The following is a 26,884-nucleotide window of genomic DNA, read 5'->3' on the forward strand; positions in this document are numbered from 1 at the left end:
GATTATTAAATTTAAAATTTGCATTTCCATTGTTAAACCTAGTGTTAGAATGAGCAACTTTGAAAAAATTGAGCTTTAAAACACTAAGGATTTTAAGAAATTTCAAATGGGACCTACGGCCAAACAATGGTAGCTGTGACCATAAAAATTTTGGAATATGCAGTTTTGTTATATAATTTAAGTCAAGAAACATTGTTTTGAAGCTAAAGTAAAATCGATCTTGAGAGGGAGCTACACAACATAAAAAGTTTATTATTCACAATTACATCACCTTAGATTTCAACCGCGACAACGATCACTGTATATTGTAGGATTGCATACGCTTCCAATATTTTCATTTGAACCAAATTCATGACCCCATACCAAAACTTTATATTACCTTAGTGTTAGTGAAACTTTCATTAAAGATAAATGAAAAAACATGATTAACTATTATGTATTTTGCATTCCAGACACATCTTTTTGTACCACTGCATTCCGCTAAGATACCTAACAAATGATCCAGCTTCTAGAAGATAATATAAAATAGTTCTCTAAATTAAATTGAATTGGCTTTTTTTTCCATGGAAATCGTTATGAACCATCACTAAGAATATCTGAAAGTTTAACAGAATGTTTACATCTTAAAATAGTAATCCAATTCAATAGCTGAAATACATGTACATATCAACATCATACATATTTAAAGAAGTGGGTTGTTGTTTTTTCAACTAAAAAATCTTTCTAGAATTTGTGACTATTTTTCTCTCATATATGAATTTCAAACCCCTCTATCTTTTTGTATGTAAGTTCCTTTATCTACCTCTCACTTCTGGCATGATCTCACTTTCTTTCAAACTTGTCCCCTTTCTCCCCACCCCTACCACCCCCCCCCCCTCTCTCTCTCTCTCTCTCCTTTCTCTCTCTCTATCTCTCTCTCTCTCTCTTTCCCTCTCTCTCTTTCCTTCTATATCTGCTGTTCTCCCTTTCTCTCTCTCTCTCTCATCCAATCTTGACTTGCTCGACTTTTGAATTCATTGCAGCTAAACACACTCTGATTCACTTCCACAGAGTGAAGCTCTTCACAGTTTGGACAACAGGTGGGGCTCTTCTCAAAAAGAGTCATTTACCTCACTACTCCCACAAGTTGATGTCTTCAGCTATAACATGCATTAGCATGATTTATCCAAGATGCAAATAAGTAAGACATAAGGAATGAATGAAAGGTATGAATATCATACAAATAAAAGACGAATATTACACTTGTGTATAAATAACACAGTTCATCAATAAATAATTAATGCATCAAAAGTGCAAGATGCCCTACCTTTTATTCATGTTTATTCTTTAGAAATTTACAAGTTGTTTAACACTCAGATTCTGTAGAGGTGTTGTGGTCTAGTGGATAAGTGACCCGACTGCAGATCACAAGGTACAGGGTGTGAGTCCCACTGCAGCACTAATTTCCTTTGGCGAGACGTTAATCTACATTTGCCACTCTCCACCCAGGTGTTAAATTGGTACCGGGTAGGATACGAAAGTTAATGTGGTTGGATGAGCAAGTGTGCGCTTGTACAATGGCGACTGGCCGGAATGCTCCCCAGGGAGTGGAGAATGTGCATACATTTTGTGCTGGTAAGCCTGAATCCAATGACCGGGGTAATAATATATCTGTAAAGCGGTTTATAGACACATCGTTGTATTGATGTATTGGGCGCTATATAAGCGGAATACTAGTATTATTATTATTATTCTTGGGTAGGATTTGGTGCCCATAATACAGTTTGGGGTTGAAATAATTCGGCCACCCTGTCTGTCCTCCCCGTCCTCTAAGTGTCTGCAGATGCTTTACACCGATCATTTGGGCTTGGATCAAACTTCTTGATGATACAGTCTGATCCATCAGTGAGTATATTGGTATCGAGACAGCGATGGAAGGAGAGATGATCAAAGTAATAGAAGAAGATGAGATGCTGCAAGTATCTGCTTCTTCAACAAAGCACATGTGGTGAAGTATACACGGTGAGGGGGAAACAGCGGTCAACCTGGTCTTTGGAATGCAACCTACATGCAACCTACATGCAATCTACATGCAATCTACATGCAACCTACATGCAAACCCAACTATCTATCTAGTAAAGCTACTGCAACAAGGAAAATAAGGGGGAATATGGAAGATGTTGAAATGAACATGTAGGCCCTTGTAGCTATGCCAAGAATTTGCAATCGACCCTACCGTTATGTAGCCTCGTGCTACCTCCCTTTCAGCTACTTCATCCAAACCTCTTTCCTTATGAGACAAAATAAATGAACTATCACCAGCTGAGAGTCAAAAGAGCATTACCTCCTATATATAGTAAAGATATAATGGCCTTTTGGCTCTGAACTCTTAAAATGCCACACAAATAATCTCCCTGTGCCACGTTGTATGTGTCATGGGATGGATATAGCAATGGCTTCAGGATTATTCAATCGTTTCCAGGGCAAAGATTCATCTCAACCAGTGTTAAAAGTTTTGTCATGGACCTAATCAAGACCAAAACTGGGTAATTTTATATTTGCAAAGTCAATGTGTTGCACAAAGCAATCCTTCCATCAATTGTGCCTATTGTTTTGTGCAAAACTGCATTTGTGGTGAACGAGAGGTGAAGAAAAAATTGAAGTGATGGCTACCTTGCGCACTGGCCTCTAGGCCTTTGTAGGTATGCCTCGCAAACCATTTTTATTGTACTAAAATAACATTATTTACCCCTCCATATTTCCTTCACCATTATTTCTATGTGTTACTTTATCGTTTAATGCAATTTTATCATTTTTATCCCATCAGATTTATATATATATGATTTATATTTATATGTATATATATATATGTTACATTATATTTGTATAATGTTTCGTTATCATGGTTTAAGAAATAAATACAAAATGAAATGAAAAATGAAATAATCAATATCACGTGCCAAGTGCCAAAAGGAAATTGTGTCAATATTATGCGACCACAGAGCTAATGCCCTATTGGCTATCTGCAGAAAACATTTAATCTCATTTTAAATCTTTCATTTGTAAAGAGTGCAGTTTAGACAGTAAGTAGTTCAATTTTTTTTACCACTTCCTTCAAATGTTCATTGACAGATGCACTTAACTCTTCATAATTAAGTTATATTATATCACCAAGCAAGAACAATTGCAAATCGCAACATTTCTGTGGTGTGTTTCTGGTTTTACATGTCCTGTATTATTATTAACACTTTCAAATGCATGACATTCAAAGTAGGACAAGTATACAGAATTAATGTTCTTTAGGCGCTCAGACAATACATTCAAGAATAGGTCATGAGACTTGGGACTATGATGCTTTTCAATTTAACTTTCCTTGTTCCGTTATGTCCCCTCCCACATGAAGTAGTTAACGGTAGCCTGTTTTCAAAAACAAGTTTGAAGCCCAAGCAAAGCTGTAAGTCTTGGACCAAACCCAAGAAATACACAGGCACTAGCCTAAAGTCCAAACAATTATATTTAAATCAGTTCCTCCATCCCTCTCCCTTTCCTTTTTCTTTCTATCTTTGTTTATTTTGTCTCCCATTTTATTTGTCTTTCTTATGGGGCATTGCGAGAAAGTGCAATCAATTGCACATCCCCAAAATCAAGCCTAAGTCTTGCGATTAATTACAAATTTTAAATTGATTGCAACTCAACTTTCTTGCAACGCCACATTAGTAAGAGAGAGAGAGAGAGAGAGAGAGAGAGAGAGAGAGAGAAACGGGTAGAATAAAAGCTAGTTCTAGTTAACTTAATTTAATAGTTAAAACTTTAATCCTAACAAAATCCTCGGAAATTTAGGAGACTAGTGGGGCGTTGCAAGAAAGTTGACTTGCAATCAATTGCAAATATCAGTTGCTAATTTTGCAACTTGCAATAAATCGCAACTTTCTTGCAACGCCCAATAAGATGTCCTAAGTACAAAATTAAAACTATGCAGGAGGGGGTAGGGGTGCAGCAGCTCCTCTGTTTAATCAATTCCCATCTACCCTTGAAAGTGCTAAAGCCCTGCAAAGATTCAAAGCAAAACTTACCTAGTGCTCAATGCCACTAACTAATTTTCCTTGCATATATTTCAAATTTGAATTCTGTTAATTTATATCATTATAACCTTTAAAAGACATTATTCTGACATGATCATCTGAACAACATAAACATGACTAAAACAATCAATTCTGATTCATCTAGTATAACTTTAGAACTCCCAGATTAGCATTTGGGAAATATTCACTAATCGTGTCTGCGATGAAGACTACTGGAAATAAGTTACAGGTCATGGCAATCCATGTAAATAGTTGTAGTGATGTCTAGTTATCTCGATAAATCAAATCTGGCTGAGTCAGACCTATAAACCATATGAGTACCTTACCATTTATATTATAAACCCTTAATGCACCATACAGGCCAGCATATATTCCATCCTTCATATAAATAGGAATTTTATGGCTGGAACTAGTAGACAGTGGAAGAGTTGGATTCAACCCAATGAATGCAAGTTGGAAGAACACAAAATAGATTCCAGAGGAAATCACAACAAGTAGACGATAGAACTTGGAAGGAGTTGCAGGTTATGCTATTAAAAATCCAAAATAGTTGTAGTGATTTCTAATAATCTTAATATATCAAATCTTGGTGAACCAGACCTATAAATCACAAGAGTACCAATTATATTATTACTGCAAACAAAACGGGTCGCATATAACCAAAAATGACGTACATGTAGTCGTTCAATAGATTATTTATTGAATATCATGTGACCAACAATCCTCCAATCAAATGACAAGGATCTACTTGGATGTTATATAAAGGAAGATATTCCATGGCTATGAAAGAAGAGCAAATGAAAAGATAAATTGTTATGGCTGTATATATGCCTTTCGTAACCACAAGAATACCTCAAATTACACAAACACTTTCACTTTCCGCCAAGGAGATGTGAGCCTGACACTTTCTCCTTATGAGGGAGGGTTTGGCAATGCAATGCTTGCTTAGAAATGGCTTGACAAATATAAACCATACATCAAACTGTACGTAGAGAGCTATAACAACGTTATCTCTACGCAAAATTGTATTAGTTGACATCCTTCTGGAACTCAGCAGATGAACTGTCCTTGTACTTGCTTTCTTTGCAGTAAATTAGAACAAATCATCATCGTCATCATCATCATCATCATTCAATCATCAGAAAGTTATAAGAATTAAAGCCTTCTGACCCTAACAAATGATACTTGATAAAGATATAAAGAAATATATGCACCTAGTCCCACAAATAGAACTTTATGGTACTCAAGAAGATCTTGGAATGACCACATGTTTTCATACCTGTTTGAATTACACAACATAAAACTGACATCGGACTATAAGTTTCCCTGCCCCCCCCCCCCCACTCTCGTGTTATTTAGGGTACGCATAAAATGCATGTTCCATCTGTTTTGAAAACACCCCCTAAGTCCAGTGTGTAAAGTCAATACTGGCCAGATTTTTGTGTACTATGAGCCGGACATTTTGGGAACACGCATGGTATCCCTCCGTCCTCGGAGTGGGGGGGGGGGGCGGGAAGTTTCAAGTTAAATGTGAATAAACACTATAGCCTATGCTATGATGTGTTCATATCTGATGAAGATAAGGTGTTTGATGACAGCATTGGATGTTTGAATCAAATGTGAAAAAGGAAAGGTTGGTACAAATGAACGCTAGTATTCCAATGTGTACTCTGTTATTGTGCGTTCATATCTGATGAAGATAAGGTGTTTAATCTTTTCATATACTTTCCTTATACACAGTAAAAAGCGACGAGAGACAAGGTATAGATAAGAAGTGTCAATATTAAGTATCTCATGCAAAAACATGTGGTTGATTCCACTACTTTCTTTGAGTTTATAGTGTACCAAGAAGTGATGAATCAGAAGTTACAGTAGAGGTGTTGTGGTCTGGTGGATAAGTCACCCGACTGCAGATCACAAGGACCGGGTTCAAGTCCCGCCGCAGCACTAATGTACTTTGACAAGACGTTAATCTACATTTGCCACTCTCCACCCAGGTGTAAATGGGTACCTGATATGCTTGAGCGCTATTGTCTTTGGCAGACTGGCTATAACCAGGGTAATATATGTAAAGTGCTATTAGCGTTAGAGCCTGGCAGATATCGGCGCTATATAAATCCATATTATTATCATACAGTTGTGTAGGAAACTTGAGACCCAGGAACCTGTATGGTACAGGTAGTGTGGTCTAGTCCCTGACTGTGCACCACAAGGTACAGGGTTCCAATCCCTGCTGGGGCACTAAAGTCTTTTGGCAAGACATTCATCCACACTTGCCACACTCCACACAGGTGTAGTAAGAGGGTACTTGGCAGGATTTATTCCTTGAATGAACCCAGCGCTACAGTTGCAGGACTTATAAACTCCTTTGGATTCGCACAGAGACATTATATAATAATGTGATGTGTGCTAAACAAGAACGGAACATTATTATGATCATTATTATTATCATTATCATTATCATTATCATTATTAATATTATTATGATCAATATTTTATCTATTTTTTATATTATCTTGTTATGATTGCTAATATCAGTAGTAGAAGTAGTAGAAGTAGTAGTAGTAGTAGTAGTAGTAGTAGTAGTAGTAGTAGTAGTATCATTATTGTTATTATCATCAAATCTGAGATCATTTGTTCTATATCCCCCATGGGTTTAAATAACACTCAAGCAGACATGGTTTATGATAGTTATATCATTTTTCTTTTACACCAACAATCTGCTCCAGCATCTACACAATTACACCACCACTGGCTATAAATCTTGCCCTATAATTGATACACTTATTGCATTTGTAAGGAACCAGATCACTTTACGATGTATTCATGAGCAGCTAGACTTATGGCAAGCCATCAAAGTGAGATATGAATCATTTTTCTATTTACAGGAGAGGGCCTATTATTAAGTCCTTAATCCTGTCATAGAGTTATGATATAATGTCTGTGTCATGCGTAGGTTTAAAACCTAGTCCATGATTTTGATGTGTGCATCAGTAAAAAATTAGACATTAGAATAAGGGAGGCACAAATTAATAGCATAGTGTCTTTTTTTTCAATTGAGATACCAGAATAACATTGTATAATAAATATGTATGGAGTATTCATTATGGATGGACTGGCTTTCATTACTGAAAGAGTTTTTTTTTAATACTTTTAAACCTTTTTACTTTCTGGATTGAGTGAACGGTTTCTTTGAACCAACTTAGAACTAACAAAGAAAATCATTATAAAAATCAAGTGTCCAAGGGCAATTCAGGGCAAAACATTTTTGTGTCGGTTATACATTTACCCAGGCATTATACAATTTCAACTTCTTTTTCAAATTTGAAAAAAAAAAATCAAATGAATAGTCTAGGTCCATGACTAGATCCTTGTGGCACCCCACAGCATAAATTTTGTGATGGTTTACAAATTATGTTTTGAGAATCAACTATTGACTTGACTGTAGGTTTGGAAGGGTCCAATGTACTAGTGCAACATTTATCAGACACAACTATTATGTTACACCCTGAAAGTATGTAGTCCATGTACATTGCACAAAGAACTGCAGCACACTCCCATTGTGAATTTGGTTTCTTCTATAAGTATTCTTTTCTGATAGAGACTTGTGAAGCATTTAAGAACATACTTAAAAAGAAGGGAAAAAATCTGTTCGGGGCCAGAAGGGAATATACTTCAACAAAAAGTTAACACCCTTCTCACTGAAAAAAAACTAAAATACATTTTGTGTATTATTTTATCTTAAGCAATACCATACATTTTTATCATCTATCAAATGTGAAAAATAATAAAAGATCTGATATAAGAGAAACATTAGGAGCATAGAACGACCTGTATCTAAGTTTATTTTGTCATTCCTGTCATGTCTTCATCTCCTTTTTGTACGTTTCTCATCCTCTCATTATTATTCTATCTCTTTCCATCTTTATCTCATTTGCCATTCAACCTCTTACTATTCTAAAATTCTCTTTAGTTTTCATCTGTTCCTTCTTCCTCTCTCTCTCCCTCTCCCTCTCCCTCCCCCTCTTTCTCTCTCTCTCTCTCTCTCTCTATCTCACAAACACACACTCCCTCTCACACACACAAACGCTCTCTCTCTCTCTATCTCTCCCTCTCTTTCTCTCTCTCCCCCCTCTCTATCTCTCTCTCTCTCTTTCTCTCTCTCTCTCCCTCTCCATCTCTTTCTCTCTCACTTTATCTATTTAACTCTCTCTTTTTCCCTCCTCAAGGATGACAACAAGCATGGACATGTCTGTGCAAGATGCACTTAAAGGGCACCAAATTAGATTAGAATATGTCCATAACTTGGGAGAAAAAATGCAAACTTTTGTGCTTTCTATCAAAGCTATAATTTCCATTCAGTCCTGCATTCGGACTACCAAAATTAATTGTATATCTATATGATAAGTAATTAATGTATATTTGTCTAGTCTGAATGTCCTAGAAAGCAATGTCATATAATGAAACGTTGTATATAGCAAAATGCTTGTTTGAGCATCGTTTCTAATGAAAAAGCGATGATGAAGAATCGGGATCCCACTCTAGTTTGAACCTTATATTGTATGAAAATCGTATAACTGAGCGGGGCTTTTCCTGAGCGCTTATTGATGATTGGTTAGTGATTGTGTCAATTGACCTCTTTATTAATTTTTTTCTAAAAATTTCTTTATAAGGTGTTGTTATCTAGCCTGTAAACCCCTTTCGCTATTCAAGTATTCTTTTAATGATGTTTCATACAAATTTGCAATAAATTGAACATGGACTGCGTAGAGACCTCAGTAATAGGTTTTTGAGAGTTGGAACCCTCCAGGTTGCATTGATGATATAACACCCTCCTGGCTAAAATACAGGAGATACAATATTTGATTCATTTTGGTGATACAAAAAACAAAGTGTCTCTGTCAAATAGAGTCCATTTAAAATAAGAGTGTTATCATTCCTATCAAAGAGAAAAGAGCGTACATGTGGAGGTGTCGTGGTCGAGTGGTTTAAGCACTGGACTTGAAATTCAAATGTTGTGGGTTCGATCCCTGACACAGCACTAATCTAATTTTGCCGCTCCATACCCAGGAGAGAAATGGAGGCCGGGTAGGATGACAAAAGCCTTTGTGTTAGTAAATTGCCAAAAGCCCTCAAGGTGACATATGGTAGGAATACTCCCCGTAGAGTGGAGATGGTGCACATTGTGTGAGAATGAATCCGATGACCAGGGTAATAATATCTGTAACGTGCTCAGAGAAGGTATTTTCAGAAAACTCTATATAAAGCCAACATATTATTATTATCATTTTGCTAAATTTGCTTACATATACCAACTCGTCCGCGTTTTTATAAACCCCAAAATCCGTCAAATATATCAATAAACAGAACTATCAGTTCAATAATGATGGCTTTAGGTGGCAGAACAGTGGTCTAATAACTAGTCAATGTGCTAGTGCCCTTAAGTAACGCACTTAAATCCTCTTTCATCAGTCCCTCTCACCGGACTTAACCCATAGGTCCCATAGACATCTCTCTCAACTGTACTTTTATTTCAATATTCTCAAATTTCAAATTTTATTTTTCATATTTCTTCTATTTCTTCTCACTTCTTCTCTTGATGATGATCTTAGGAACATCCAAATATCACCATCACCACCAACTTTCCTTGCCTATCACAAAATTCATCCTCCAGTTTATACCATCTGCATCAAAAGAAGCCAAAGCGACTGTCTTCCTGCCTTGAAGAGAGCCTTTTCCCACCAATTACGCAATACGACAAGGCATTGTCCAGTAATGAGTTCATGAACGTGCCAGTCAACCAACCTCCGATGGGATCCTCAGATCCTTCCCCCACCACCTTCCCTCTACTTTTCATCACCAAATAGACTCACAAGCCAGGGCTTTTATCTATTTTCTGTCTGTTAATGTGTTTATTACTCGGCTGGCATGTGAGCAATGTTCTTGGCCCATGCTTGACACCCAGCCGAGGAGTCACCCGACTGGAGCCAGAAGGGCATTAACTGGTATACGTTACCGCAGAGTTAACGCCCTTCTGTTTCTGGATCAGATGTCATAAGAGAACGAGATGAACTCACCAGAGTTACATCTCTGATTGGGCCACAGTATGGTCACTCCGAAAGGTTACAGATACAGTTCACCTCGTCCATGTTAGACCCGGGGGGGGGGGGGGGGGGGGGGGGGTTCATAAAGCTATGTGTAAAGGTACGCATGACTTTACGAATGACTTGAATAGGAAGAGCTAAATGGGATTCTCAAATCCTTTTAATTGCATAAGCTAAAGTTGAAATATGCAGATGTAGAATTTTACTATTGCAGTAGTTCCTTTGGAAAAGAAATATTATGACATGGGGGCTAGGTCCTTAGGCGTTAATAAATTCAATAAAAATTAAATAATAATGATACAATTTTACTACTGACTTTTTAACAATTACTCAATACTCCATCTGAATGGGCCTTATAAAAGGTATACAATTTTAAAATTATCTTTCTTTTTTTACCCTCCTGCAGACGAATACCGGTACTAGAGATATCATGCACTAGTTCCTTTGGAAAACAAATATTTTGACATGGGGGCTAGGTCCGTAGGAGTTCAAGAAGAGGGCAAGACAGGGGAAAAGTGTATGACTTTAAACTGAGTGGTAGATCATCCAATATCAATATACAGTGGTCCTGTCTTCATTAGCTCAAGTTTCAAAAAAGCCTGGTAATGATGATCCAAGGAAATAAGCCTAATAACAACTGTACTTTGAGTAGATTCTCAGTGAATTAAGACACAAAGATCAGGCCTTTTCAAAATTGTGGTTGGGATATAAATCTCATTTAAGGATATTTTTATATAGAAATAAGTCATGTTTGAGAGCGCATTAGTGAATATGGACTGCACACAGGTTAAATCACAATAGGATAATGAATGAACGAGACTTGTGTACAGTGTAGTTCATTGTCCCTCTCATTATCCATATCACTAATGAACGAGCTAAAAAAATGTATTATTTGTTTTAAATAAGATGGGTCTACAATAGTACCTCAATGTAGAGGTTTTAATAGGACTGTAGTTGAAAAACTTGACTATAGATGTTAAGGCTGTTGGTTCAAGCCTCCATCCGGCACTGTCCTTTGGCAAGACTTTTTGGTAAAGCTACATTTGCCTCTATCCACCCAAGTGCTAATGGGTACCGCTGGAAAGGGAATTTTGGAACACTTTGAGCACCTTAAGCACCTTGTGTGGTGGATTTGACTGCTATAGAAAATAACCAATATCATAATCACCATTAATAATAATAATAATAATAATAGTGTAAACTTATAGAGCACACACCATCCAGGGAGGCTCATGGCGCTAGCCCAACAACAGTTCTCTTTAATACAAGTAAAGTAAATGTTTATTTGATAATAGAGTTGTTATATGTTATTATAGGTTATTATTCCTAGAGCAAGCGAGCATTGCTCGACTCAGGCTTATGGATATGGGGAACCTCTAACTTTTACTATTTTCTTGTCTAATATCTCAAGCTCAAGCTTGCTTGGGCAAATGAAGAAGTGCTTCGAGAGGGATCCTTTTACACCGGATTAACATGACCTCCTTATAACCAGGCTACAAGAATAGAATAAACAGTTGACGTAGTAGAATTGATCTCAAAATAATCATCAAGCCTGCATTGGATCCGCATGGTAGCAATCTTATACAGTGTACCACCATGTGGGCAGCGGCTACTAAACCTAGGGGCTGCGTGAGTCCTGGAGGGGGAATGAAGAGCTCAGTTCTCTCTACTGATGGGTCAAAAGGGATCCTTACAGCATGTCACAAGCTTTGAACAAACTGAAAAAACACTACAAAATTGCTGTTAAACAATACTTTTCTTAGACAATCTTAATGATATAGATATAAATATATATATATAACCTTACATGTTGTATTAACAGGACATCTATATATAACCTTAAGTAAATGGTACATTAACAGGACATCATGAAAAATTGTATATTACCCTAACCCTGAATTCAAAACAATTTAACTAATTAAACTATTGACTAATGAATAAACCTATTGTTTCTTGGGAGGCCTTTAAGTATCCTCTGCCTGCAAATGTACGTAGAGGGCAGTAATTCTATTGTTCAATCATTAACATGAAAATGTCCTCCTAATGACCATGTCTACTTGATGACTCATTTGTTCACTACATATGTCCATCTAATGATGCTGTAAGATATGTATATACATAATCTTATAAAACAAAAGTTCCTTAGATCAATTTCTCTACCATATGATACTGCTGAAATGAAAACCTCCTTTTGATCAGTGAACTGAGAAGAAATCAATACCAATTTTATTCAAAGTAACCCGACAATATAAACTCTGCAATAAACCAAAATACATTGTAGTATAAATTCAGCTTTTCATGTTTTGCGTCATATCCTTGGCAATAAGAAGCTCTGAAATCTGACGAAACAGTGTCCCAGTGAGTAGCCCAAATCCTTTGAACAATGTACAGTAGTAACCCCAAAATAGAGTCAAAATGAGTTATTCTATGCCCCAGGCCCTCAAGTGACACTAGACATTACTGTGGATAAGAAAAATTCAGGGAGAGATATTTAAATAATTTGTTCTTTATCGGCTAGATTGAATGTATTTTTAAAAATGTACTAAGGGACCTAGTCTATTGTGCAATTTTCAAATGATGTATACTACTTGAAACTACATGTATTCAATCATTAACACAAGTTTCCACACATATTACTATATATCTGAAAGGGTGGGGCACTTTATCAGTGCAGTATGCATTCTGTCCAAAATCCAATTTATTAATGATTATTCTTCTCCATATTATCAAGTTATGATTAAAACTTATTTCTGTTTTTTAAAACAAGAAAAGTCAACTGAAGTGGTGAGGGTGGTGAGGTTGTTGAGGTATTGAAGATGGTAGTGATAGTGGTGGAGGTAGAGATAGTGGTGGAGGTTGTGATTGCGGTGGTAGTGATGGTAGTGGTACTGGTTGTGTCAGTGGTAGATTGCTGTGGTGGTAGTGATTGTGGAAAGTGGTGGATGATGGTAGATGGTGGTGGATGGTGGTGGAAGATGGTGTTTCTAGGGTGGTGAGTGATGGCAGTGGGTGGTTGTGGTGGTGATAGTAGTGGTGGTGGTGGTAGTGGTAGTGGTAGTGGTAGTGGTAGTGGTGGTGGTGGTAGTGGTGGTTGTGGTGGTGATGGTAGTGGTGGTGGTGGTAGTGGTAGTGGTAGTGGTGGTAGTGGTAGTGGTGGTGGTGGTAGTGGTGGTGGTGGTGGTGGTGTTGGTGGTGGTGGTGTGGATGTTTTTGGGTGGTGATGGTGGTGGTGGAATTTGTTATTGCTGGGTTGTTGTGGTGGTTTTTGGTAATAGTAGTGTTGGTGGTGTTGGTGTTGATTGTGCTGGTGGTAAATGTTGTTAAAGATGGTGGCAGGTATTGTCCCATCCCTTCATATAAATATAAACATTTTATTTATTATCATTCTTTATTATTATATCAGGGCACGCCATGTAGAGCATTATACATGACAACATGTACATAGTAGGCAATGATTCCATCTGACCAATCCAATAACATCAAAGACCAGAGCAAGAGAAGGGGCTAGATTCTACCCGGTCAAAGGGATGGGGGGACGGAAACATATCAATCGGTCTGGTGACATTCTAACTGTAGGCATGAGCAACTGCAGAAACATACAAATGTTGCCTCTGAATCCGAAAATGAACTCTCACTCAGCCCCGGCGGAACAGCGGGGGATGATAGAAGATGATACCAAAATAGACCCAGAGAGGGCAGCTAGGAGGCAAGTAATCTGGAGAAGGGGTACAGCGCTGACCCCCTGAGGGGAGAACCTGGGTGGAAATGACGTAGCTGTGGTTTGGGCACGTGTCTGCGATGGGGGAACACTGGGGGCTTGGCACGGTGACGGTATAGACGTATCGCTGGTATCGTAATTAAAAGAGAAAGGTAACAACAAAGGGAGTCATTAGACTACCTAGAACCTAATGACAAGCTAACTGACAAGCTGACAAGACTATGATGGACCAAAACATTGGTCAGGGTTGACAATCATTAAAAAGGGTAGCCGAGAGTAGGGGAGGGGGGGCTGGAAGAAAAAGGGTGCTTTGTACTATATGACATTAAAGTCAATATGACACACATCAGTTTGAAAATGCTTTAGTAGAAAAACAATCAAAGGTTCTGAATGAAATTTCATACATTTTCCTCATAATTTATTCACAAATCCCAGGAGGAATTTTCTATTATTGTCCTTATAATATATTACAAAAGTGCCTTTTAAATGTATTTTCGTTGTTGTTGGAAATTTTCTTTGATTGTGAGAACATGTTCATCAGCTAATAAAAAAATTGGCCTTAAATGTAACTTCGTTGGATTTTGGAAATGTTTATCGCTTGTGATGATACTTTGTCAGTTATCTCCAACTTGCACAGAACTGATTCGGCGATGGGGCAGTATAAGTCAAATACTGACCAGAAAATACTACACAGCTATATACAGAAATACATGACTAAAAAGATAAATGTGAAATGCAGTCTGCAAACATTTCAAGAGAGAGAGATGGCATGGTGCAGGGGGCAGGAAAAGGTTGAATAATGACCAGCAATACAACTGAAATATAGTGTGGCTACATGAAGAAAATGAAATATATATACATGTATAGTCAGCATTAAAGGTAATACATAGTTTTGGTATGGGATCATGAATTTGGTTCAAATAAACACATTTGGAAGCATATGCAATCCCTACAATATTCACTGACTGATGTTGCGGTCGAAATCAAAGTCTAAAGTGATGATATTGTGAATAACTCTATTTGTTGTATAGCTCCCTCTCAAGATTGATATTACTTTAGCTTCAAAACAAAGTTTCTAGACTAAAATCGACCAATTTTTTAACTCCCATTTGGAAAATAATTTATCAGAACTGTATATGCCAAGATTTTCATGACTGCAGCTACCATTGTATGGCCATAGGTGCTATTTGAAATTTATCGAAATCCTTAGCGTTTTAGAGCCCAATTTTTTCAAAGTTGCTTATTCTAACACTACAGTTGTAGGTTTCACAATTGTAGTGCAAATTTCAATTTTACAATCTATTCCTGTTGAAATATTACCAAAACATTGTATCACCTTTAAGCTTTTCATCAGAGAGAAGAGAGTTCTGAACTTAGAATGTGATTGGTTTATAGTTTACATAGGATCTTCCTGTCTCAAACATCACCCCCTCAATGTCCATTAAAGCTATTTAAAGGCTGTGTGACCCCCGAACTAATAAATCTAATCATTTTGTGGTTGAATCATGGACGGTATATTGCTAACCACAGAATGAATGGAGGAGAAGGACATGCCATCACCCGGACTATTCACACTAGAGAAAATTCATGTATACCAAACTTGTATCATTAAATTTTGCGTCCAGTTCAAAGTTTTCTTTTAACTTTCAAGTCTATACATGGTCATGGCCCAAATTCTCTTTCTGAAATGATTCAGTTATACACGCCCAATAGGCCCTTTCGTTCTGCAAATCAAACTCTCTTGACCGTTAAAAGAGCAAAAACAAAATACTTTGGTGATAGGTCCTCGTTTGTGGAATTCTCTTCCCGCCTCCATTGTTGCATCTCTGATATTACTTTGTTTATGATCAAAATTAAAAAAAACAATCTAATGGAAAAGAGATATTCAACCTATTTCTTAAATTTTTGCCATACCTTGTTATCTTATGTTTGATAATTTCAGTTTTGTCTTCTTGTCATTTCTCTGTTTAATTTTACTTGCATCAATATTGTAAAGCGCTTTTGACATAAATCTGCTATGAAAAGCACTATATAAGTAGAAGTTATTATTAGTATTATTATTATACTTTTTTCAGGGCAGGGATTTGTTCAGGGCTAATTTTATCACAATTAGTTCTTCCAATTGGAAACAGTATTTTTACTTTATATGTTACATTGTTCCAATAAAACTTAAATGTCTCTGAAAACAATATTCATGGGTATTTACTCATTATTTTGTCAAAAAGTTGAAAAATTACTCATTTTGATTACAAAATCAATGATTTTGAAACTCAATGTTTTGTCAATGTAGGGGTTGTAAAGCTTACTTTTCTTTTTAAAATTCCTCACATCAAACGCAATTAGTCCTGCAGCAACAACAGAAACAGTGTGTGCAGAAATAGAACTTGTGAATCTAGTATATTTGTAGGGCTCTAAATCAAAAGCTATAGACTAAACAAGAAATTGTGGATGACTGTCTTGATAAGTACACCAGTGTATAAAACAATGTTTATCTATTTGTTTGTAAAAGCTCTTTTTGGATTTCCTTGTGAATACAAATGCTCATACTTCAATTTTCTTACATATTCAGAAAATATTAGTTACTTATTGCATACATGTAGCTAGGGTTTTTGTGTAGCTATGCGATATATTTTGCTGGTGAGAATGGGGGACCAGGCCAGGGCTGTATCACCCCAGACATGAAGATTGACTTCACAGGCATTCAGATTTATCCAAACTTCTAGTAAATTATCTCTTCAACCACATTATCTAGAGAATATATCTAATGTTTACACTATGGTGGCCCTGAAGGGACATCGCGAATAGACTAAATCGTGAAAAATATGCGATAAAATTCACGATATCGTCAATTTTATCGCATATTTTTCACGAAGAAATTCACGAAATTGACGATATCGTGAACTTTATCGTGAACTTTTCACGATGAAATTGACGATATCGTGAATTTTATCGTGAAAAGTTCACGATATAAAGTTCACGATATCGTCAATTTTATCGTGTACTCTATCGTGTACTCTATCGTGTACTCTATCGTGTACTCTCCTGACGGGCGCTTCGTAAACAAAACCAGCCCTAGCTGGGGGAGACAGAGAGAAGGAAAAAAGGGAAAGGGAAAGAGAAGATAAAAGGAAAGAAAGAATAAGAAGAAGAAAAGAGGGAAACGGGGGGGGGGGGGGGGGGGGGGGGGGGGGGGGGGGGGGCGAAGGGCTCTTGCCTCCTCCTCACTCCCCCCCCCCCCCCCCCCCCCGCCAAAAAATAAATGAGGAGAGAGAGAAGGGAAAGGGAAAGGGAAAGAAAATATAAAAGGAAAGAAAGAAGAGGAAGAAGGAAAGAGGGAAACGGGGGAAGGGCGAAAGGCTCTTACCTCCCCCCCCCCCCCCCCACCAAAAAAATAAATAAGAGAGAGAGAGAGAGAGAGAGAAGGGAAAGGGAAAGAAAGAAGAGGAATAAGAGGGAAACAGGGGAAGGGCGAAGGGCTCTTGCCTCCTCCCCCCCCCCCCCCCCCGCCAAAAATAAATAAGAGAGAGAAGGGAAAGGGAAAGAAAATATAAAAGGAAAGAAAGAAGAGGAATAAGAAGGAAAGAGGGAAACGGGGGAAGGGCGAAGGGCTCTTGCCTCCTCCCTCCCCACCCCCCGCCAAAAAAATAAATAAGAGATAGAGAGAGAAGGGAAAGGGAAAGGGAAAGAGAAGATAAAAGGAAAGAAAGAAGAGGAAGAAGAAGAAGAAAAGAGGAAACGGGGGCGAAGGGCTCTTGCATCCCCCCGCCCAAAAAATAAATAAGAGAGAGAGAAGGGAAAGGGAAAGGGAAAGAAAATATAAAAGGAAAGAAAGAAGAGGAAGAAGGAAAGAGGGAAACGGGGGAAGGGCGAAAGGCTCTTACCTCCCCCCCCCCCCCCCCACCAAAAAAATAAATAAGAGAGAGAGAGAGAGAGAGAGAGAAGGGAAAGGGAAAGAAAGAAGAGGAATAAGAGGGAAACAGGGGAAGGGCGAAGGGCTCTTGCCTCCTCCCCCCCCCCCCCGCCAAAAATAAATAAGAGAGAGAAGGGAAAGGGAAAGAAAATATAAAAGGAAAGAAAGAAGAGGAATAAGAAGGAAAGAGGGAAACGGGGGAAGGGCGAAGGGCTCTTGCCTCCTCCCTCCCCACCCCCCGCCAAAAAAATAAATAAGAGATAGAGAGAGAAGGGAAAGGGAAAGGGAAAGAGAAGATAAAAGGAAAGAAAGAAGAGGAAGAAGAAGAAGAAAAGAGGGAAACGGGGGCGAAGGGCTCTTGCATCCCCCCGCCCAAAAAATAAATAAGAGAGAGAGAAGGGAAAGGGAAAGGGAAAGAAAATATAAAAGGAAAGAAAGAAGAGGAAGAAGGAAAGAGGGAAACGGGGGAAGGGCGAAAGGCTCTTACCTCCCCCCCCCCACCAAAAAAATAAATAAGAGAGAGAGAGAGAGAGAGAGAGAAGGGAAAGGGAAAGAAAGAAGAGGAATAAGAGGGAAACAGGGGAAGGGCGAAGGGCTCTTGCCTCCTCCCCCCCCCCCCCCCCCCGCCAAAAATAAATAAGAGAGAGAAGGGAAAGGGAAAGAAAATATAAAAGGAAAGAAAGAAGAGGAATAAGAAGGAAAGAGGGAAACGGGGGAAGGGCGAAGGGCTCTTGCCTCCTCCCTCCCCACCCCCCGCCAAAAAAATAAATAAGAGATAGAGAGAGAAGGGAAAGGGAAAGGGAAAGAGAAGATAAAAGGAAAGAAAGAAGAGGAAGAAGAAGAAGAAAAGAGGGAAACGGGGGTGAAGGGCTCTTGCATCCCCCCGCCCAAAAATAAATAAGAGAGAGAGAGAGAGAAGGAAAAGGGAAAGAGAATAAAAAAGGAAAGGAAGAAGAATAAGAAGAAAAGAGGGGCTCTTGCCTCCTCCCCCCCTCCCGCGCCAACAAATAAATAGGAGAGAGAGAGAGAGATAGAGAGAAGGGAAAGGGAAAGGGAAAGAAAATATAAAAGGAAAGAAAGAAGATGAAGACGGAAAGAGGGAAACGGGGGAAGGGCGAAAGGCTCTTACCTCCCCCTCCCCCCTCCCGCCATAAAGGGAAAGAGAAGGGAGAGGGAAAGAAAATATAAAAGGAAAGAAAGAAGAGGAAAAAGAATTAGAAAAGAGGGAAACAGGGGCGAAGGGCTCTTGCCTCCTTTCTTTTCTTTCTTTTCCTTTCTTTCCTATTCTCCCTCTTTTTCGTTTTTCTCTTTCTTTCTTCTCTTTCCCTTTCCTTCTCTCTCTCTCTCTCTTATTTATTTTTTGGCGGGGGGCGGGGGGACGAGGCAAAAGCCCTTTGCACCCGTTTTCCTCTTTTCTTCTTCTTCCTCTTCTTTCTTTCCTTTTATCTTCTCTTTTCCTTTCCCTTTCCCTTCTCTCTCTCTCTCTGATTTTTTTTTTTTTTTGGGGGGGGAGGGGGACAAGAGTCCTTCGCCCTTCCCCCGTTTTCCTCTTTTCCTCTTCTTCCTCTTCTTTCTTTCCTTTTATCTTCTCTTTCCCTTTCCCTTTTTTCCTTCTCTCTGTCTCCCCCAGCTAGGGCTGGTTTTGTTTACGAAGCGCCCGTCAGGAGAGTACACGATAGAGTACACGATAGAGTACACGATAGAGTACACGATAAAATTGACGATATCGTGAACTTTATATCGTGAACTTTTCACGATAAAATTCACGATATCGTCAATTTCATCGTGAAAAGTTCACGATAAAGTTCACGATATCGTCAATTTCGTGAATTTCTAGTCGTGAAAAATATGCGATAAAATTGACGATATCGTGAATTTTATCGCATATTTTTCACGATTTAGTCTATTCGCGATGTCCCTTCAGGGCCACCATACTACACTGCTTATTTGAAGTAAGTGGAAAAGCGCCAGGGGGCAAGTGCTCCCCTCCCCCCTCCTCCTCCTTATCAAATAGCCTTTTAAAAGGGGGAAGAAACTGAGAAAGACATTGAAGGGGTGCAAAAACAATTCCTGATTGGGGCCAAAGGCAGGGGACATGCACTTTATTCCCACTACTAGTAGGGTGCAGAAGGGGTACCAGGTCAACCCCTATGATGCAGAAAGGAGGTACCATGTCATCCCCTGGGACACAGGAGCGATACCAAAATATTCCAGTTTGGGGCGCTAAAGGTAGAGCACCGTATTCCCCATTAGGGTGCAGAATGCAGAAAGGGGCAAAATGGAACCCCTATAAACGTAGGAGGGTGTATGGTGACAGACGATGCTTAATTATGAAAACAAAATATAACATTGCACCACTACTTAATATTCTTTGACACCAATACCCAAAACAGGTATTGGTCACTCATAGTGTATGACCGGAACTAATGCAGAGGTCCAGCCTGGGAGGAAAATATACACCAACTCAATTAACATCTGACAAACATTCTAATAGAATCAAAACAAAAATAATTGATGGAAATGTGTTTTCCTCAATACATGTAGGTAGTGTTTTGTCAACAAGAGGACAAAGGGGGCGGGGCAGCCCACACCTGAGATGATGAAAGATTGCCATCTCTCAACACTGCACCCTTAACTGATATTGTCATGTTTCCTTTACAGGTGTAGTGATGGACATTAGCTGCATTCACACTGCATGCAAAAATCGTCGCTTTTTCTCGCATTCCAATATTTCATTGGTAGCTGCTAAACACGGTAAACACAACAAGAAACGAAAATAAAAACAATCAACATTTGGAGTGTGGTTTTCTTTTAACGCTGGAAGAAATTTCACTGATTTTTGCAGTGTACATGTAAATGCCTAATCTCACGATCACATGCAGAGAAGCCACAAGCCGAGCATGCGCAATATTCACCCAAAATTCGGAATGAGGAGAGTAGCGTAAGAGTAGTGTAAACGGCAGTCCCAACAATTAATAATTTTTCAAAATATTAAGATTAACTGTCATTTTAGAAGCACTCAAAATAAACTGACAAGTCTATCAGCATCTCACTTTACTTTTTGCAGTGAAACATATCGATGCACATAAACAACAAATCAAATACAGTATTGGTACATGGCATGCTTCTACATTTCCCACAGTTCAATGACAAATTTCATTCCTACAGAGTAATTTCTCTTAGAATTAAATCAATATTACTTATGGATTATTCCTTTTCCTCTCTTTAATTATTAATCTTAATGTAAGTTAATTGGATAATCATGAAAAATTGTGATAGCCATGGATTTCACATTTTTTGAAGGCATTTTGTATACTTCCACGTAACTAGTCTTCAACCGCAACATTTTGTGAGTACATACATGAGCATTGTAAGAGATGGCAAAGAAAAACATTTCTTATTCATAGCAACAACGACAACAAGTGGAAAAGCAGTCTGATAATTATCATAGATTCTTTCTTTTTTATGAGCTTTGAAGAATATTCAATTTTTTTAAAAAAAGAATTAAAAAAAAAGGGTCTACCACAAGGCTAACATCAATGGTGAAAGCAATACATGAAGAAGGGAAAAACACCATACCTTTCAACAAGTCTAGACTTGTTTGCCATTGACTCCCAGTGTCCAAATACAGTCCATCCATTCATGCACATGACACACATACCGGTATATCTTTTAGGAAATTAGCATTCCCATTAAAAAACACAGGAATTTGTGGAAGAAGCGTCGGAACTATAAAAAAAAATAGCATCTGCAACCACCCTATTTATTTGCAAATTCTTTGCTATCAAAATTAAAACCTTGTCACAACAAATCCCACTTCTATGCTTTAGAAATATTCTCTTGAAAAGAGATTGAGTTTGATGCTACTGTTGTTGATAATCTTGGTGAAGACAATGACAATGATAATAATTGTCGAAGGTGATGATGATGATGATGATGATGATGATGATGATGATAGTGGTGGTGGTGATGGTGATGGTGGTGGTGGTGGTGTTAGTGATAATGATGATGATGATAATGTTGCTGATGATAGTAATGGTGGCAGGGATGATGATGATGATGATGATGATGATGATGATGATGATGATGATGATGATGGTGATGATGATGATGATGATGATGATGGTGACGATGATGATGATGATGATGATGATGATGATGATGAAGATGATGGTAGTGGTGGTGGTAATAATGATGATGATGATATAATAATAATAATAATAACTTTTATTTACCCAGGGTAGCCACTTCAGTTATGAAACTGTTCTTCCAGCGGGCCCTGCATAACATAATATGTTATTACTACCCTTCTCCAATCTAATATGCTGAGCGCCTAGCTAGAAGGCAGAAGGTCCCATTGTTATAAGTCTTTGGTATGACTCGGCCAGGGTTCGAACCCACGACCTCCCGTTCATGAGGCGGGCGCTCTAACGACTGAGCCACCATGCCCGGTGGCTCAGTGATGGTGGATGGTGATAGTGGATGGTGATAGTAATGGTGGCAGTGATGATGATGATGATGATGATGATGATGATGGTGGTGAAGATGATGATGGTGATGATGATGATGATGTTGGTGATATTGATGATGATGGCCATCAGAATGATGACATTAATGATCATGATGATTTGGATGAGTATAATAAATGACAAAGGATGAGTGCAAATGAAATAGAATCAAAGGAAACAGAACATCAAAATGAATACAACATTAGGGGAAAGAAAAATATCACTATTCAAAACATTCCATGAAACTAGTCAATGTTCATTACAAACTCCATGGGGGACCTAAAACAGACCCAGTCTATCAAATTCATACACTACCGATTAAACAAATCCCAATTATAAATGAGAAAGACGAATAATGAGTGCCATTAACAAAACAAAGAAAATGACTGACATGGAAATAGATGAGTGGGACCGTTACACCCAGGAGGGGGCCAGAAGACTTGATCATTTGCAAGAAAGGATGTACTTTAACTGTCTCATCCATACTGACATCATGTGTATTAGAATATTTTAATTGATAAAATCAAATTAATTGGCTGCATAAGTATTCAGAGAATCTGTGCTCAACCATTTGAACAAATAAAAATTGCATTGCTAATGAGGGAATGTTCCAAGGGAAAACTGGGTTGGTATTGTAAAACAGAAGATGTATCATCTAAATACTTTAAGCCTGAGTCATTACGGTTTTTGTGCTAAACGGTTAACCGTTAAAAGTATACGGGCGGTTTCGTTTAACCGTTTGATAATAATCTGAAAAAGTGAAAATACAGTATTTGTAATAGTGTTGTAGCTCGGAACCCTGCTGGTCTTCAGACTGTCGGGCTGGGCATTCCCAGCCCCGGACTATGGCACAAATTGGGTCATCCTGATAAACAGAGACCAGTAATAAACAACATAAAACATGTCTTATTATTCCTCATCTGAATTTGATATCATGATTAACCTTGCAAAGTTACTCTGTGAAGATAGCTGATCTGTGACGTGTTTATATATGCCTTTGCAATGCAATGTTTGCACATGGTCAGGGAGAGAGCTCCCTGCATGTATCATAGCCATATGAAATTATGTGGAAGTGTGTATCACACACACCCAAGACACACCCTGCAATGAGCTGATCCAAGTTAGTGACCAATCAGGAAGGTTCTCTAGCTATGTGGGTGGAGTTTGATACCAGCATAAATTACAGGTTGGTGACCGCGCGTGCTTTCACCGTACCCAGTTCAGTGGGAGGTCAAGAAGCCACGCCCACATGTGTGCATGTAACAAGCATGAGCTCTCCATCTGTGTGTATGTACAGTGTATTTGGGCGCCGGAGGTTTGTGTGTACATGTGTGTGTGAGAGCATGCATGGGCTAGCATGTCCCTGCATGTCCCTGCATGGACGAGGCAGGGACATGAGTGAAGATAGAAAGGGTGGCTGTGTTAATCGGCTGAATTGAAGAATGATCAAAAACTTAAATTACTCACAATATCCAAGACTTTGTTGATTGATAACTTCAGTTATTATTGTTATCAATATTTTTGTATTTTATTTATAAATGAGCATTATTTTAGGGGGCGAGTCGGCAAGGGATGGATATTAATATTGAGAGAGAGAGAGAGAGAGAGAGAGACTCTGGGGAGAAGGGATGTGAGAGGAACTGACCATCGAATGTGTAAACATTTGGAAAGTTGTGAGCTGAGAGTGCAGTAATAAGAAAAGGTACATGAGCGATGAACACATTGCAGAGAGAAGGGAATAAAGAGGGTGAGAAAAGAGAGAAGGGGCTGGTTGTTTTATTGTTTACAAATTCATTCATGGGATTACTGCTGCCAGAAAGCTGGCGCGCAGGGTGTAACATTACACTGCGGTTTCTTTGATTATCTTTATCATGGGCTATTAGCACATTCCAAAATGTATGCAAATAACGGTTAACCGGAGCGAGAAATGCTAAACGGTTTTGATGAATGCGGTCGGATAACCGTCGGTTAAACGGTTTGACTCAGGCCTAAAATACTTGTTTGTTAATTACAGATGAACACAATGTTGTATGGTTCATCTTGAGTTAAACTAATATGGTAATCTTAGCTGATACACTCAAGAAATTTGTTTTCTTTGCCATTGAATGCAAAAATGCAAAATGAGTATACATACTACATGTACTTATATTGTAATGGATTACCAGGCACAAGTATAGAATTGAATCCACCATACACAAGTGAAAGGAATTTAAGACTTGATGCAAGACCAAATACATACCCCTGAACTTGAGGAAGTACATGTAATATCAATACTTATATGTACTTCTTTTCATACATTTCCCTCCCTCCCGCCCCCCCCCCCCCCCCCCCGTCTCTCCCCCCCCCCCCCCCCCTCTCTCTCTCTCTCTCTCTCTCTCACACACACACTTTCTTTCTCTACTCCTTCTGGCTCTCTTTCTTTCTTTCTTTCATTCTCTCCCTCTCTTTCTCTCTCTACTCTTTCTATTACTCTCTTTTGGTATATATTCCCACTATTTTGCTCTCTTTCCTTTTTTACTTCTCTCTCTCCACTCTCACTCTTTCTCTTTCTCTCTATATTTCAATATCTCTATCTCCTTCTTTCTCTCTCTCTCTCTCTCTCTCTCATTCTCAATCATTCTACTTCCCTATTCTTTCTTTCTCTTTTAGCCTCTCTTCTTTTTCCCTTCTCTCCCTCTCCCTCTCCCTCTCCCTCTCCCTCTCCCTTTCCCCCTCTCTCTCTCTCTCTCTCTCTCTCTCCCTCCCTCTCTACTCTGACCCACTCAGATTGCTGACATGTCAAGATAGTAGACCAGTTATCAAACTCACACACCAGTATTGGATTGACGTGGGTCTGCTGGACAATCATAATGGCTTTTATAACACGTTGCTCCTAATTATGTCAAATAGCTGTCAGGATAGCCAAAGTCAATCGTCTATGTAGAGGTGGCGTAGACTAGTGGATACGTTACCGGGCCGTGGATCACATGATTCAGGGTTCAAGTCCCGCCAAGACAATAATTTTCATTGGCAAGACATTGATCTATATTTGCCACTCTCCACCAAGGTGTTACATGGGATGTGAACATTAATGTGGTCGGATTGGTATATGTGCGCTTGTAAAATGGAGCCTAGCCGGCATACTCCCCAGGGAGCAGAGTGTGTGCACTATCTTGTGCAGGTCAGCAATTGAATAATAATAATTACAATGTAAAGCACTTAGAAACATAGTATCAAGCGCTTTACAAATGTGATTCTTATTATATGCCCTGTTCAGATATGACCAACTTTGTGTTTCATACCATACATACACAGAAGGGCTCCATATTTGCCCGCTCCATATTTAAACCCTAGATCGACTCAGAGAACACGATCCGACTCAAACTACACGGTCTGAACCCGATCTCGGCACTGAAAGAGAGACAACATATACATGTATCCGGTTGATGAGTAATATGATTACTGCTTGAAACAAGGCCGGTGAGAGAGACACTGATGACATGGACACTGTACATCCATGCAGGATCACTTCACATATGAACATTTCCCAAACTTCAAGTATGGCTTTAGTAGTGTTGAAATAACTGGTTATGTCTCCTCCCCTTTTTTTCCTCTAGTTTTAGTAGGAGATGAGGAGGGTCACATGTTCATGTGCAGGGTGTACATGTTTGATTGATTGATCAGTTCTCTTGATTCACGAAGGTCACATACCGGTACTTACGACACGCCCGCAAAAAATGTTGATATACAGGATACACCGATTACTGATGGGGGGGAGAAAGATGCGTCATAGTCGAGTGGTCTAACCACTTGACTCGAAATGCAAAGGTTGTAGGTTCGATCTCTGACACTGCACTTATGTCCATTGGCAAGGCTTTCATCTACATTTGCCACTCCATACCCAAGAGAGAAATAGGGACCCGGTAGGATGACGAAAGCCTTTATGTAAGTAATTGCCATATGCCTTCACTGTGACCATATGGTAGGAATACCCCCAGGGAGCGGAGATGGTGCACATTGTACATGAAAGAATCTGGTGACTGGGGTAATAATATCTGTAAAGCATTACAAGAGAGTAATTCATACTAAGCACTATATAAATCCTGATTAATATTATTATCGAGAATGCTAAATAATAGGTAAAATATGCTCGCTTTAGTTCAAGGATGGCCTTGCGTCTGTCTGATTACATTAGACATCAAATTATCTCTTGTCTTGCTCTAAGTCTTGGATGGCCCTTACCTAGATGAAGCATGGAAACTGAATCGATCTATAATACAGAAGAGGTTGCACTTTTCATTGGTTCTTGAAGCTTTGCATGAAATAAAGGTCATAAATAAGAGAGAATTAAGAGATATGCATGTATACACCTGTACATCTCAACATTGAGGGTTGTTATTGTAGCATGTAGTTTGGTTCATCATGACAAGTTTCTCTACAGCAAAGGGAACAGATCTAAAACTTGCCCAAAGGAAAGTGATGCGTACCTGGAGGGTGTTTCACAAAGAATTTCATCAATGACAAATGACGAAAATCAGTGGCAAATCTGTTAATAACCAATTAGAAGCAAGGATTTCAGTAGCTTATAACAACAACTGTCATTT

General features: G+C 38.7%; 1 protein-coding gene across 1 annotated transcript in view; it reads right to left on the reverse strand.

The window, feature by feature from the left end:
- LOC574545 (E3 ubiquitin-protein ligase MIB1) overlaps positions 1-26,884 on the reverse strand; it is a 49,003-nt gene that overhangs the window by 1,258 nt on the left and 20,861 nt on the right. The window lies entirely within an intron of this gene.

This window comes from Strongylocentrotus purpuratus, unplaced genomic scaffold (genome assembly GCF_000002235.5).
Source record: "Strongylocentrotus purpuratus isolate Spur 01 unplaced genomic scaffold, Spur_5.0 spur5_scaffold_13, whole genome shotgun sequence".
NCBI lineage: Eukaryota > Metazoa > Echinodermata > Echinoidea > Camarodonta > Strongylocentrotidae > Strongylocentrotus > Strongylocentrotus purpuratus.